Consider the following 15,131-nt stretch of genomic DNA (forward strand, 5'->3'; position numbering starts at 1 on the left):
ATGTCCCCAAGGTGGTTTAGAAGTGTCACAGAAGTTGGCATAGTTTTCAAAGGTACAGAACAGTGCAAACAGAGGCAACATGAAGCATGGCAACAGATTTATGAGCGAAACCGATCGAGCATGCATTTATCCCTCTTCCCGAGGCTGCTTTACCTGCTTTCGTAGCTTAATTAATTTGTTAATTATTTAAGTGTTGTAATAATTAGTTGTTGCTAATTATTCATTTGGTTGTGTAATTAATTAATTAGCTTCTTAGTTAGTTAATTAGATTGATTTGTATTATTCTTTCAGTTCCTCCGTCGAGAGGGCGTAATTGTGTAATAAGCGTGCGTGTGTGTGATGCGTGTCTTCCAACCCCACTTCTTTCTTCCTTTTACTTACCTACTTTCAGTGGTTAGTTTTAGGGCATATTTTATTTAGCATCCTTATGCTATACATGTTTGCACCATTCATCTGTATTACATGCACCGGGCTCGGCACATCATACTAACTGCATTGTATTTCAATTCCAAGTTGAATACATGTATGGAATTGTCGTATCTCATATGCCATCTTAGATTAGCCGAGCCTATTCTAGTTGCACTTTGCATGCGATGCATTAGCCATTTTAACATGAACTAGGATCATGCATTGATTACTAACTAGTTTCTTGTTTTGGCTCGGAGTACACTGTGAGCGTTTACGCTTTAGCATCTTGCATGTATGTGAGTGTTAACATGACAGCATGCTTGCCATGAGGCTAATTGCTTATATGATATAACTGTCTGAATGCCTGTGGGTGAAGGTTGGATTACTTGAATTGGAACGATTCATTGAAATACGCATTTTAGCCTACTTGCGAGTAGCAAACATCAAACAATTTCCAAATAAACGGATATGCGATGCTTTGTTCCAAATTAGGCGATCTAGTCTATACTTGTGTGTTGTGTGCATCACATAGTAATTCTAGCTAATTAACCAAAATAAGAACGCATGTGTTTTCAAAAACAAAATATCATGCTTAGTACAGGCCGATCTTCGGATCGGGTGAGTGGGGGTGCTCATAGATGACCTTCCCCAATCATACCCATGTTCCCGAGTCAAGGCAACTTTGGTGATGACGGACACGTGGCCTTAGCCAACCAGTCAGGGTTTCCTAAATTCAACTAAAAAAAAATATTTAGGTGGCGACTCTATATCTGGTAAGGCAGTCCATGTTTGGCACTTCTTTCTTAAAAATCTGTTTTCCAAAACGATTTGCCGGATTTGGACTCTTTGGTGATTTATCGGTCTCGCATTGCACTTTGCGGGATTAGATTCAGAAGCGTGACATTTGAGTCCGAACTGTAGAAGCAAAGCCCAAGGGCACGTCTACACTGGGGTGCAGACAGTCTCTTCATTTTTTTGCTTCTTTTTCCCTAACATGACAACGAGTAATGATATCATAAAGTGTAATTTTGATGAATACATTGATTGTTTTTGTATAATTGATTTAGAGTTCAGAAACCAAAAAAAAAATTTATTACATCTTAATGATTGTCAAGTTATCAGTCAATTCATGCTGATATGTGGTTAGGTTTTGTTACACAGTTCCGTTGGAATTTTATGCACCCTGGTGTGGTCACTGCAAAAACTTGGCTCCTATCTTGGATGAAGTTGCTGTTTCATTTGAAAGTGATGCTGATGTTATCATTGCAAAGATTGTGAGATCTATAACCCAAACTAGCTAAAGACTACTTGAAGAGATTTGCTGCTTTGTCAGTATAGACGGTTATTTTCTGCAAATATTGTGCACCTGAATTATGTTTCAATATCACTCTCAAAGTACCTTTCCTTTAATGTTATTTCTACCTTGCAAATTAAAATCATTTTCTTTCGTCATTTCTAGGTTGCAGGTTCATGTACTGTTCATCTATGGCTTCCAAAACTGAAGAGTAAAATTCTTTTCCTTCTAGCTTTTACAACAATATATAGTAAAAATTATTTTTAATTAATCCTAGCTTGATATTTTGGCTCATCTATGTTGGTTTATTTCTTATCCATTAATCTACATTATGCTTTCTGATTATTAATATGATTTTCTTATTTGTATCTTCGGTTATGATTTTTTCTACACCTATACCATGAGATTTCTTTACCTCATTGAAAGCATTGGTTTGATTACAACTTACTGGTTTCATCTGCGTAGATGTTGATCCTTTTATTTGTTATAAATTTTATTCCCGAATTGCTCCCACCATTTTGTACTTTGTAGGATGCCACTGCAATTGATGTACCAATTGATATTTTCGACGTGAAAGGTTATCCAACATTGTACTTCAGATCAGCAGGTGGAAATCTGTTGCAGTACAATGGGAAACGTACCAAAGAGGATACAATTGACTTTGTTCAGAAGAATCGGGATAAACTTGCCCAACAGGAACCCTGGAAAAGATGAGCTGTAGTGAAGGTATTTTTGTAAACATTACAATTTTGTTTATCATTTAAGGCAGTAGTGTCAAACTATAATCAACAAAATGTAACACGCACTGGCCTACTGTGAATTGGGGCAGCTGTGTGGACTGGTTATTTGGGCAAATTTCTGGCCACTCCTTGGCCACTACTGTGAGGAAATTAATGTTTACTTGTGTTGTCTGTTGTATCTGGCAGGAGAGAAACTATAGGATTTTCGCATTTTCCCCATTTTCCCTTTGTCTGCAATGCTATGCTGGTACTTAATTAGGGATGCTGTAGGTTGAGTGATTGTGAGCCACCTCAGTTAAGAGTATTGATTGAGATTCTTGAGAGTTGAGAGTGTTCTGTTTATGAGGGAATTTGAGCCCATTTATGAGTGTTGAGAGATGTGAGACCTCCATATTCATGTATTCTTGCTCATTATCTTGCTTTGCAGGTTGTCAAGTTGGTCTCATGTAGAGAGGAGGGTTGAGATGGTGAGTCCCTATAAGTAGGCTCAGTTCTATGGGTTGAGTGATGGTGAGCCACATAGTTTATCTAACTCTTCTTCTACAGGTTGTCAAGCTGGTCCTAATTGTAAGGGAGTTTTTTTTTTTTTATTAAGGGTTGAGTGTTTGGCTATCTCTCATAAATTGTTTGGAGTGTTTTGTGTTGCATATTGAGGTTAAGTGAATGAGGACTAAATTTTGTGGGCAGTTTTTAGCCAACTTTGTTTTACAAAATGTAAATTTGTCATTGGGGTTTGCTGGAACCTAAACAAACAGTATATTGAATCTGTTTAACCTCCCTATAGATCTAATATGTGGTGGTTGAGTAGATTTCTTTTAGGCCTATAAACATCTGCTTCTGGTTGTTTGCAACTGATTTTGTTGTTTCGAATCTGCTGTGATGGATTTCCTACTATTATGCTGACTGTGTCCCCAGTTGTTGTTCTGCTGTTATGTTGGCTGGTTTATTTCTCTGCTAGCTGCAGCCCATGCTGATTGCAGTGTTCTTTCACCTCTGTAGAAGCTTTGTTGTAGTGATTCCTTTTTGCAACACTTATTAGTTTTTCTGCAACATCTGCAGGAGTCATATGGATATCCTCTAACAACGGCACATTAATTCTAGCAAACAAATTAAGTGATTTGATATCAAAATAGTTTTTTTTTTTCTACCGCTTGCTTATGATTTGTTACAGCTATAACTTTTGTGTAATCTCCATGTTAAATATATTTAAGTTTAGGTGAATGTTTTTCTTTCAACACTTATTAGTTATGCTGTGTTTTTCTTTGAATGTTTTGGCCTCAAGTTTTATGGATCTTGTAATCAAGTTTGATCTTAAGGTGACTCTTCTCAAAGGCCTTAGACAGGAATTGACGAGCAGGTATCTTCTACACATTGATATATATATATATATATATATATACACACACATGTACACAATCACACACATGGATGAGGTTAAGGGTGAACCTACTGAAAACCTGGATATATTATATTTGTTGTATGGGTGAATTTCGATAGTTTTTGTTTTCAAATGGCAGTTATGATGGTAAATTGACAAAAGGAAAATGGTAAATTGATTACAGTTATGATGAACATCTATAACTATGTTTGTGTTTGTGTCTCATTGAAGTCTGAAGTAGTTAGTCTCAATTGTTCTCATTGATGTGTGTTGTAATATATGTCTTTGTTTGGGGATTCACATTTGTAACTTGTTATGAGTCTAAGTTAATGCATCCATTGAATTTTTGAACTTTTCAAAACTTTGGTTGTGTAGGTCATAACTGAGGAGATGGAAGTTATTTTTCAATGAAAAGATGGGGAATATTTTTTGTTATAATTGCTACAAATTCTTTTTGTGAAAAGAACAAAAGCAAAAGCAAACTTTGTATTTCTAGTTAGTAAATTCTTGTGAAATGAAAATGACAACCATATTCTGGTTCAAATGATGTTGAGTGGTTCCATGCTAAGGATACCTCCTTGCGGTGGTAGGGTGACAAGAAGAGAAAAAAAAGCAGGCATCTATGTAGGTGTATGGTTTTAAAATTTGATGTCTAGTCATGTTAAGTGGGCCAAAGTTGTTCTCAGATAGGTTCCTATATTGAACAACAAGATGGCCAAACTATTGAAGGTTTCCAGAGTGTGGTTTATATTTGTGCCTTTTCATTATTATCATATACCAAAATTTCCTTCTTGTTTTTGTTAGTTCCTCTTATATGATACACTGTCTTCAAATTTGTAGTTTCTATAATTATAAACTTTATTGAGTACATTGTGTAGCCAAGACACTGAAAAGATTAGAGGAGAAGATTTAGGGACGGGTGAGCATTTTTTTGTGTGTAGATGTTACGTTATATCATTATGGTTTAGTTCTAGTGCTTTTTTATACACATTCTTGAATCTAAATCCCTTAATTTCTCCCTTGTAGGTTTTGAGCCATTTGTTATATCTGATGTGTATAGTAGAGAAGACTGTTCAAAGACGAGTTGCTTTGGCTCTTACCAACCATTGTTCTGCAGAGGATCAGAGAACAATATTCATTGATAACAATGGTATGCCATTTTTTAGGCTGACATTTGACATAATTGAAACTGTTGTCCCTATTAATTTCAATTGCTTATATCACTGTGTGCAGGATTAGAGTTACTACTTGGTCTTCTTGGTTCCACAAACCTAAAGCAGCAACTTGATAGTTCTATAGCCTTGTACAAGTTGGCTAACAAAGCCACGACTCTTTCTCCCATTGATGTGGCTCCTCCATCTTGACGCCACAGGTGTGTGTCCTTTTTATCGTTAGTTTATTGGGCCTATGTATTTTGTTTGATTTGGAATTATTTCAAACAATTAGTAGGATTAGTATTTGGCAGATTTCATGAAAATATCAGTTGGCTTTTAATTTAAGAAATTTTGAATCTATCATTTATTTTAATTGTGTAGATGCATCTTGCAAGAGTTAGGGTCCTAGAGTAGAGTAGTGAGGCTATTAGCTTTTTACTAGATAGTTGTTGAAATATTAATTGTGTTGTACTCAAGACCTATGTCTTAAAGGGGTTTGGGCTTGTTGATTTAACCAAATTTCCAGCTTCTACAGTAATTACTGCTAACTGGGATTTCCTTCAATCTGTACCTTTTAGAGTTATATGCTAGTTATATTCTATTGTACCATAAGGTTAATGCTGATATCTAACTTTTTATCATAAATTAAACAATAGATGAATATTCTATGTCTATGCAGCATTTGGTTAATACAAGTCAAAACAAGTTTTTCTTTGTTGTTTTTGTTTCATTTTTGAGTTCTAATGACCATGATCTGAATCAAGACATACTGAACTTGCATGCTGTGGTTCAAAGCCTCCATCCAAATATAGCTCTATGAAAATTTGTAATTTACTAATATATTTATAACAGTGAGATAGGGAAGTATCCTAACTTGAAATCAATGATGTTGTAAACATCTAAAATAAACTACCTATCTACGTCTTTGTTGTTATTGATATTTTTTCACTTCCTTGAGAAACTGACTTCACACTCGGCATTGAAAAATTATCGTGATAACAACATGGGAAGGACCAATGTAAGTTGTAGAAACTTACGGAACTAGCACAGGACTTTCGGTTTGCAAATTAAGTAGAAAAATGTGCTTTTCCAACACTTAGGCTTGAAAATATGCCATTGGACTCCAAAATCGTGAAACAGCCATGAGCAGGCCCAGGGAACACCTTGAACACCTCAGGAGGGACCGATGTACGTTGTAAAAACTTACGGAACTAGCACGGGGCTCTTTGTTTGAAAACTAAGTAGAAAAATGTACTTTTCCAACACTTAGGCGTGAAAAATGGCCATCGGGGGCCAAAATCGTGTAACATCCACAAGAAGGCTCGAGGAACATCCTGAACACCTTGGGAGGGACCGATGTAAGTTGTGGAAACTTACGAAACCAGCACAGGACTCCCGGTTTGAAAACTAAGTCTAAAAATGCACTTCTCTCACATATAAATAGGTCATTGAGGGCCAAAATCACGTAATAGGCATGAGAAGGCCCATGGAACACCTCAAACACCTCAAGAGGGACCAATGTAAGTAGTGGAAACTTACGGAACTAGCACATGACTCCCGGTTTGAAAACTAAGTCAAAAAATGCACTCTTCTCATACTTAACCTTGAAAATAAGCCATATGGGGCCAAAATCGTGTAATAGTCATGAGAACGCTTGGGGAACACCTCAAACACCTCGGGAGGGACCAATGTAAGTTTTGAAAACTTACGGAAGTAGCACATGACTCCCGATTTAAAAACTAAGTCGAAAATGTATTTTTCTCATACTTAACCTTGAAAATAGGCCATACGGGGCCAAAATCGTGTAATAGTCATGAGAACGCTCAGGGAACACCTCAAACATCTCGGGAGGAACCAATATAAGTTTTGAAAACTTACGGAACTAGCACAGGACTCCCGGTTTGAAAACTAAGTCAAAAAATGCACTTTTCTCACATTTAAACTTGAAAATAGGCCACCGGAGGCCAAAATCGTGCAACAGGCACGAGATGGCCTGGGGAATACCACAAACACCTCGGGAGGGACCAATATGAGTTGTGGAAACTTACGGAACTAGCACGGGACTCCCGGTTTGAAAACTAAGTCCAAAAATGCACTTTTTCACACTAAAGCTTGAAAATAGGCTTTCGGCGGCCAAAATTATGTAACAGCCAGGAGACGGCCCGGGTAACACCTCAAACACCTCGGGAGGGACCAAAGTAAGTTATGAAAATTTACAGAACTAGCACGGGACTCCCGGTTCGAAAACAAAGTCCAAAAATGCACTTTTTCACAATTAAGCTTGAAAATAGGCCATTGGAGGCCAAAATCATGCAACAGCCATGAGATGGCCCGGGGAACACCTCAAACACCTCGGGAGGAACCAATGTCAGTTGTGAAAACTTACAGAACTAGCACGGGATTCCCAGTTTGAAAACTAAGGCAAAAATTGCACTTTTTCACACTTAAGCTTGAAAATAGGCCATCGGAGGCCAAAATCGTGCAATAGCCACGAGACGGCCTAGGGAACACCTCAAACATCTTGGGAGGGACCAATGTGAGTTGCAGAAATATACGAAACTGGCACGGGACTCCCGGTTTGAAAACTAAGCCCAAAAATGTACTTTTTCACACTTAAGCTTGAAAATAGACCTTCGGGGGCCAAAATTGTGCAACAGGCACGGGACGGCCCAGGGAACACCTCAAACACCTCGAAAGGGACCAATGTGAGTTATGGAAACTTACAGAACTAGCACGAGACTCCCGGTTTGAAAACAAAGTCCAAAAATGCACTTTTTCAAACTTAAGCTTGAAAATAGGCCATTGGAGGCCAAAATCGTGTAACAGCCATGAGATGGCCCGAGGAATACATTAAACACCTCAGGAGGGGCCAATGTGAGTTGTGAAAACTTACGAAACTAGCACGGGTCTCCCGGTTTGAAAACTAAGTCCAAAAATGTACTTTTCACACTTATGCTTGAAAATAGACCTTTAGGGGCAAAAATCATGCAACAGACCCGGGACGGCCTAAGGAATACCGCAAACACCTTGGGAGGGACCAATGTGAGTTGTGGAAACTTACGGAACTAACACGGGATTCCCAGTTGAAAACTAAGTCGAAAATTGCACTTTTTCACACTTAAGCTTGAAAATAGGCCATCGGAGGCCAAAATCGTGCAACAGCCATGAGACGGCCCGGGGAACAGCTCAAACACCTCGGGATGGACCAGTGTGAGTTGTGGAAACTTACGGAACTAGCACGAGATTCCTGGTTTGAAAACTAAGTCGAAAATTGTACTTTTTCACACTTAAGCTTGAAAATAGGCCACTGGAGGCCAAAATCATGCAACAGCCATGAGATGGCTCGGGAACACTTCAAACAGCTTGGGAGGGACCAATGTGAGTTGTGGAAACTTACAGAACTAGCACGGGACTCCCAGTTTGAAAAATAAGTTGAAAAATGCACTTTTTCACACTTAAGCTTGAAAATAGACCTTCAGAGGCCAAAATCATGTAATAGGCGTGCGACGGCCTGGGGAACACCTCAAACACCTTGGGAGGGTCCAATGTGAGTTGTGAAAACTTACAAAACTAACACGGGACTCCCGGTTTGAAAACTAAGTCGAAAAATATACTTTTTCACACTTAAGCTTGAAAATACACCTTCAGGGGCCAAAATCGTGCAACAAGCACGGGACGGCCCAGAGAATACCTCAAACATCTCGGGAGGGACCAATGTGAGTTGTGGAAACTTACAAAACTAGCACGGGATTCCTAATTTGAAAACGAAGTAAAAAATTACACTTTTTCACACTTAAGCTTGAAAATAGGCCATCGGAGGCCAAAATCGTGCAATAGCCATGAGACGGCCCGGAGAATAGCTCAAACACCTCGGGAAGGACCAATGTGAGTTGTGAAAACTCACAGAATTTGTACGGGACTCCCGGTTTGAAAACTAAGTTCAAAAATGCACTTCTTCACACTTAAACTTGAAAATAGGCCATCGGAGGCAAAAATCATGCAACAGCCACGAGACGGCCCAAGGAATACTTCAAACACCTTGGAAGGGACCAATGTGAGTTGTGAAAACTTACGGAACTAGCACGGGACTCTCGGTTTGAAAACTAAGTCCAGAAATGCACTTTCTTACACTTAAGCTTGAAAATAGACCTTCGGGGGCCAAAATCGTGTAACAGGTACGGGACAACCAGGGGAACACCTCAAACACCTCGGGAGGGACCAATGTGAGTTGTGGAAACTTACAGAACTAGTACGGGACTCCCGGTTTGAAAACTAAGCCGAAAATTGCACTTTTTTTAAAATAGACCATCGGAGGCCAAAATCATGCAATAGCCATGAGACGGCCCGGGGAACACCTCAAACATGTCTGGAAGGACCAATGTAAGTTGTGGAAACTTACGGAACTTGCACCGAACTCCCGATTTGAAAACTAATTCGAAAAATGCGTGTTAAATTGCATATTTTATGGATATGATAATAATTGTCTAACTTGTATTTTTTTTTTCTTTTTTGTGTTTCACTTTTTTTGTAGATTCGAGATTTGATATGGACATGTTTTGTAATTTGGAGGGCAGATGGTAGCTCATTTTGTGTTTTTGTTCATATTACCTTATATGTATTTGGGTTGCGTTGTAAATTTTATATTTTTGTTGGTATTACAGGGCATGTTGAGTAATCCGCCCTTAATATTTTATTTTTGTTGATATTAGTAGAGATGTTTTGTTGTTGGATATTAGGAGATATGTTTAGTAATCCGCATGCGGTTTATATGATATTTTTGTAGATATTAGTAGACGTTGTTTGTGGATATTAGGAGACATGTTTATAATCCGCATGCAGTTCATATTGTATTTTTGTGGATAATGCTGAAATTCGATTGTGATGATTATGAAAATGAACAGATTTTTGTATTGATTTGTAATAGATATTTTATTGAACAGGCTATTGAAATGCGCAGGGAATTGTTACTGAAAAGAAAAAATTTCGAAAGAAAATAGTACCCCCATTTTCAAATTTTTTAATTTTTATTAGTGATGAAATAAAAAATGTCGCTATTAGTTTTCAAAAAACATGACAAATAATTTCATCACATTCGCTGAATATTTCGTCGCTAAATTGAAATATTTAGTGACAAAATGTTTTTTGTCATTGAAGAATTTTCTTTTCTGCTCATTTTAGTGACGAATTTTTTTGTCACCTTAATCCATATCATTGGTGAGGAAAACTTTCGTCACTAAAATCTATTTGGTGACGAAATATTTCGTTGCGAAAAACAATTAAAATAAAATATTATTTAGTTTTGGCGACGAAATTGATGTTATAGAGGACGAAAAATTCAACATTCAGAGACGAAATATTTCGTCACCAAAAATTAAAAATAGGCGACGAAACTATTTTTCGTCACCAGGTACTTTCAGCGATGACGTATAGGCCACGAACGTGGTGACAAATGTTTTTCGTCGCAGATTACTTCAGTGACGAAAATTTGATGTTTGGAGACAAAATTAGTCTGTCACCAAAGGCCTTTTTTGTTATAGTGTGTGCCGGAGTCTTGTCGAGAGGAAGTACTCTGAGAGTTTCACCATTCACGCCTTGCGGTGCATCCAAGAGGCATAGAGATGTATCATGGTATGAGTCGCCAGTTTTAGTGGAGGGGTATGAAGAAGGATGTTGCAGCATTTATATTGAGGTGCCTTACTTGTCAGCAAGTGAAGGCCAAGCATCAAAGGCCAGCGGGTTTGTTGCAACCCTTGCCTATAGCTGAGTGGAAGTGGGAACATGTCACAATGGATTTTGTTATGGGCCTTCCGAGGACTCAACGGGGTAGTGATGCCATTTGGGTGGTAGTTGATCGGTTGACCAAGTCAGCGCATTTTATTCCTATGCGCGTGAGAGATTCGGTAGATTACCTTGCTGACTTGTATATTCGGGACATAGTGAGGTTGCATGGGGTCCTAATGATGATTGTCTCAGATAGAGACTCGCGTTTCACTGCTCGGTTGTGGCAGAGTTTGCAGAGTGCCTTGGACACTAAATTGACTTTTAGCACGGCTTACCATCCTCAGGCTGACGGGCAGTCCGAGCGTACCATTCAAATCCTTGAGGATATGCTTAGATGCTGTGTTCTTGATTTTAAGGGGTCATGGGAGAGACACCTACCCTTAGTGGAGTTTACCTACAATAACGGTTTCCAGTCGAGTATTGGCATGGCACCGTTTGAGGCTTTGTATGGTCGACCATGTAGATCTCTAGTGTGTTAGGCCGAGATGGGTGATGCACCTTTGTTAGGTCCAGAGTTGGTTCGGGAAACGACGGAGAAGGTAACACTTATCCATAAGAGGTTGGTTACAGCCCAGAGTTGCCAAAAGAGTTATGCCGACCGTAGGAGGAGACCTTTGTCATTTGAGGTAGGTGATCATGTCTTTTTGAAAATATCAACTAGACGGGATTTGATGAGATTTGGAAAAAGTGGGAAGTTATCCCCTCGATTTATTGGTCCTTTTAAGATCCTTGAGCAGATTGGGGAGGTTGCTTCCTATTTAGCGTTGCCTCCGCAACTTTCCGGAGTGCATGACGTATTCCATATTAGTATGCTTCGGAAGTACGAGCCGTATCCATCACATATGTTGGATTGGACCGACTTAGAGGTAGACGGGGATACCTCGTATGAGGAGAGACCGGTGAGAGTCTTGGATAGGCGGGATCAGGTTTTGCGGGACAAGACAATTTCCTTGGTCAAGGTATTGTGGAAACTTCACGGGGTTGAGGAAGCGACTTGGGAGCGTGAATTAGAGGTTCAAGAGAAATATCCGGACTTATTTGTTGATATTTGAGTATATGTTGAAATTTAGTTTTTGTTTAAGAACTATAAGGGCATTGTGTATGCTTGAGATTATGAAAGCATTGTGAATGTTGAGTATGTTTCAGAAACAAAAGTTAAATTTGAACATTGCATATGTTATTTAAGTTTTGGAAATGTAAACTTGTTATAAGCATAGAATACGTTTTGGAAAGCATGAGATGTATGTGTTGAAATTAGCTAAATTTCGGAAGATGCGTATTGGTAATATATGTTGAGCTATGTTTTGGTGAAATTGATCTCTTGAGAAGGGATGGAATGACCGGTTGGCGGACCATGATAACGAGAATTGAATTGTAATCATTTTAAAAATTGGAAAATCATGGTTTGAAAACTTGTAATAAAATTTCAGGGACGAAATTCTTTAAGGGGGGGAGGTTATAGCGATCTCGGTTTTGCCCCGACCTTCTTTGTGTCTCGGACTTGGGTTCCGTGGTTGAATATCGTATCCTTGTCATGTTATTCTCTTTTGACTCTTGGTATTTGAGTTTTGGATTATGTTGGGAATGTTTGGAATAGGTTGGTTATTAGTTGGTCTCGAATGTTGTTGCCCAGGTTGGCTCGCTCAAGCGAGGCTTCTTGAGCGAGCCTTGTGTAATCTGCTTCTTGCACTCGAGCAAGCCTTGTGAAATTGTTTCTTCGCTCGAGTGAGACTTCTTACGCTCAAGCGTGTGTCTGCGTTGGTGGTAGACCTAAAGCTTTGCAGTCTACACTCGAGCAAGGTCACTGTTGTGTCTGGTTGCTCGAGCGACGACTCCTTTGCTCGAGCGAGGACTGCATATATCAGTTCGCAGCAGCGTGATTTTATATCACTTTTTGGTCTCTTTTTCACTCAAAACCCTAAAAAAACACACTCTCTCTACAAGTACTCCATGATCTTGGGTCTCTTTGCCCTAATCCCTTTGTTAAAAAGATAGAGTTTTGCGTGGGCTTCCTTTTGATCCGAAAAAGTTTGAGTTTTGGGCATCTTCAAGTTTCTCCTTCTTCCTTGTTGAGCTCTACATTTGAGGTAGGGATATTCTACTCTTTAATATAAGTTTTAACCTAGATATTTGTCATTTTGTATAAATGGTGGAATTTGGAAAGATTTGGGTGAAGTTAAGGTTAGGGTTTTGATATTTGAAAGAGGGATTTTCCATATTTGGTACCATATGTGTATAAAAGGCCTTGAACATGATATTGCTTGGGTATAATTGGTGAAATTTGGTCTTGGGTGTAATATTTGTAAAAGGGGGAAGATTGCCCTAATTTGAATTAAACAATTATTTTGTTTGAATAATGAAATTGGTATGGGAAATATGAAATTGGGAGGATATGTAAATAAAAGGGTGCAGTTGGATTTAATAGATCATTCACCTATGGAACTTGATAAATTATATGTTGATAGATTTATTTATCTGTTTAGATATACTTGTTTTTAGCTATCGGTGGAAGATAGTTATGATTGTCAAAGAAACTACATGAGAATTAGGAGGGTTGAAACTAAACAATTGAATTATGTCATTGAATATGACGATTTGATTACACCAAATAATATGTGTTTTGATTAGTCATTGTATATGACAAAGTGTTTAAATATATTGCATATGTATCATTGTGTGGGAGGAGATAGGGGATGGACTTCATTGAGAATTAAGTTGGCCGAAGTATCCATGGTGAAAGTCCCGAAATCTTATATATTTATAGGTGCCGGTTCCCTCGGATGTGGTTCCATAAAATGGTAAGAAGTAAAAGTGTTGGATTGATGAATGTATTGAATTGTGAACTATTGAGTTGTAGTCTCATATTGGTTATTTTGATAACAATGAATTTGGTTAATTGATTTACCCAAAATGGAAGAATGGAAATGAATTGAGATATTAACTATCTATATGGAATGACCTTGAAAAGAATATGTGTTGGTTAAGAATATTGCACATTTATCTGATGCTCATAGTTTAGTTAATTCTCACATATCGTTTAGTATATCTCTACAGGGTTTTGGCTCACTCTACTTGGGAAACCATTTTCAGGTACAGGTGACATGTCACCTCCAATGACATAGCTCGAGAGTCTTAGGGGCTGAAGGCTCCCCTTTTGTGATTTCGTTTTTTTTTTTTCTTGTGATTGAATGTTTATTCGAGCCGAGAGCTTTACTTGTATAGAGACTAAACTATTTTTTTGTTGTAACCAAGCGAATTCTTGGAAAGATGTAAGCCCTTAGGACATTTATCTTGTTGTTCTCAATTAGAGTTACATGTTATAGTTTCAAGATGAACATTTATGAAAATGTAAGGCATGTGATATCCACTACAGGAAATATAGGATTTAACGGCGTTCATTTAACGGCGTTTTTTTAAACGTCACTGTTTTTAACATTTAACGACGTTTTACAAACGTCGCATTTTATTTTGAATAAAACGGTACCGTTTAGGGAATCGAAGTCGTTTTTTAAACGCCTTCACATGTGTTACAATAATGTTATTCCTTGCTCTCTTTCTTAGCTCTGTGAGAATTAGAGGACCCTTCTCTCTCTCTCTCTTCAAGCCCTCATTTTGAATCTGGGAAACCTTTAGTCTCAGAGAAACCAATTCCTCAAAACTTACTCACCCGATCGCTTGCTCTCTCTCTAAACCCTTCAGTCTCAGATATTACGATTCAACCTTCTTCAGCTCGGTTTCATCTCAGATCCAATCTCAGAGTGATTTCGATTTCGAAGCTCTCTCTCTCTCTCTCTCTCTCTCTCTCTCTCTCTCTCTCGATTTCGAAGCTCCACCGCCACCGCCATCTGCATCGTTGACTAAGGTGAGCACCACTGTCTACAATCTCAATTTCGTATTCTCTCTCTCTCTCTCAAGCTCTTCCTTCTATCGATTCTTCTCCTAGGGTTTACATATGTTTAAGATTTCAAATCTGAGATTTCTCATTCAAAAATATATGTTTTAGATCTGAGATTTCTTATTCAAAAATATATGTTTCAGATCTGAGATTTCTCATTCAAAAATATATGTTTATGATTTGAAATTTCTTATTCAAAAATATTTGTTTGAGATTTGAAATTTCTCATTTGAAAATATATAGTCTTTCCTCATTAAAATTTTCATTCGAAACAATATCCTGTTAGATATGAGATTTTCATTCTAAAATACATGTTATGATGATTAAAAGTCAGAGCAATAGAAATCTAGAAAATCATTTTCTTTTGTGCTGTTCTACATTGCTGAGTTGATGGCACAGCCCTTGACTAGCTAGAAACCAATTATTGGATTTGGAAGCCTAGGGTGAAGTCTGTGAGCCCGAAGACCTTTTGGTCTTATAA

At 38.1% G+C, this 15,131-nt stretch overlaps 2 long non-coding RNA genes across 2 annotated transcripts; both read left to right on the forward strand.

The window, feature by feature from the left end:
- The first annotated feature begins 1,554 nt into the window (after nt 1-1,554).
- Nucleotides 1,555-2,396, forward strand: LOC114290567 (uncharacterized). Its single transcript, XR_003639052.2, has 3 exons — nt 1,555-1,682; nt 1,868-1,913; nt 2,234-2,396. It is a non-coding gene; the product is annotated as an uncharacterized LOC114290567 (long non-coding RNA).
- A 1,843-nt stretch (nt 2,397-4,239) lies between these two features.
- On the forward strand, nt 4,240-5,187 carry LOC114290584 (uncharacterized). Its single transcript, XR_003639058.2, has 3 exons — nt 4,240-4,739; nt 4,847-4,970; nt 5,054-5,187. It is a non-coding gene; the product is annotated as an uncharacterized LOC114290584 (long non-coding RNA).
- The last annotated feature ends 9,944 nt before the right edge of the window (nt 5,188-15,131 follow it).

The sequence above is a fragment of the Camellia sinensis genome, chromosome 13, assembly GCF_055761805.1.
Source record: "Camellia sinensis isolate YWXY chromosome 13, ASM5576180v1, whole genome shotgun sequence".
Classification (NCBI taxonomy): Eukaryota; Viridiplantae; Streptophyta; class Magnoliopsida; order Ericales; family Theaceae; genus Camellia; species Camellia sinensis.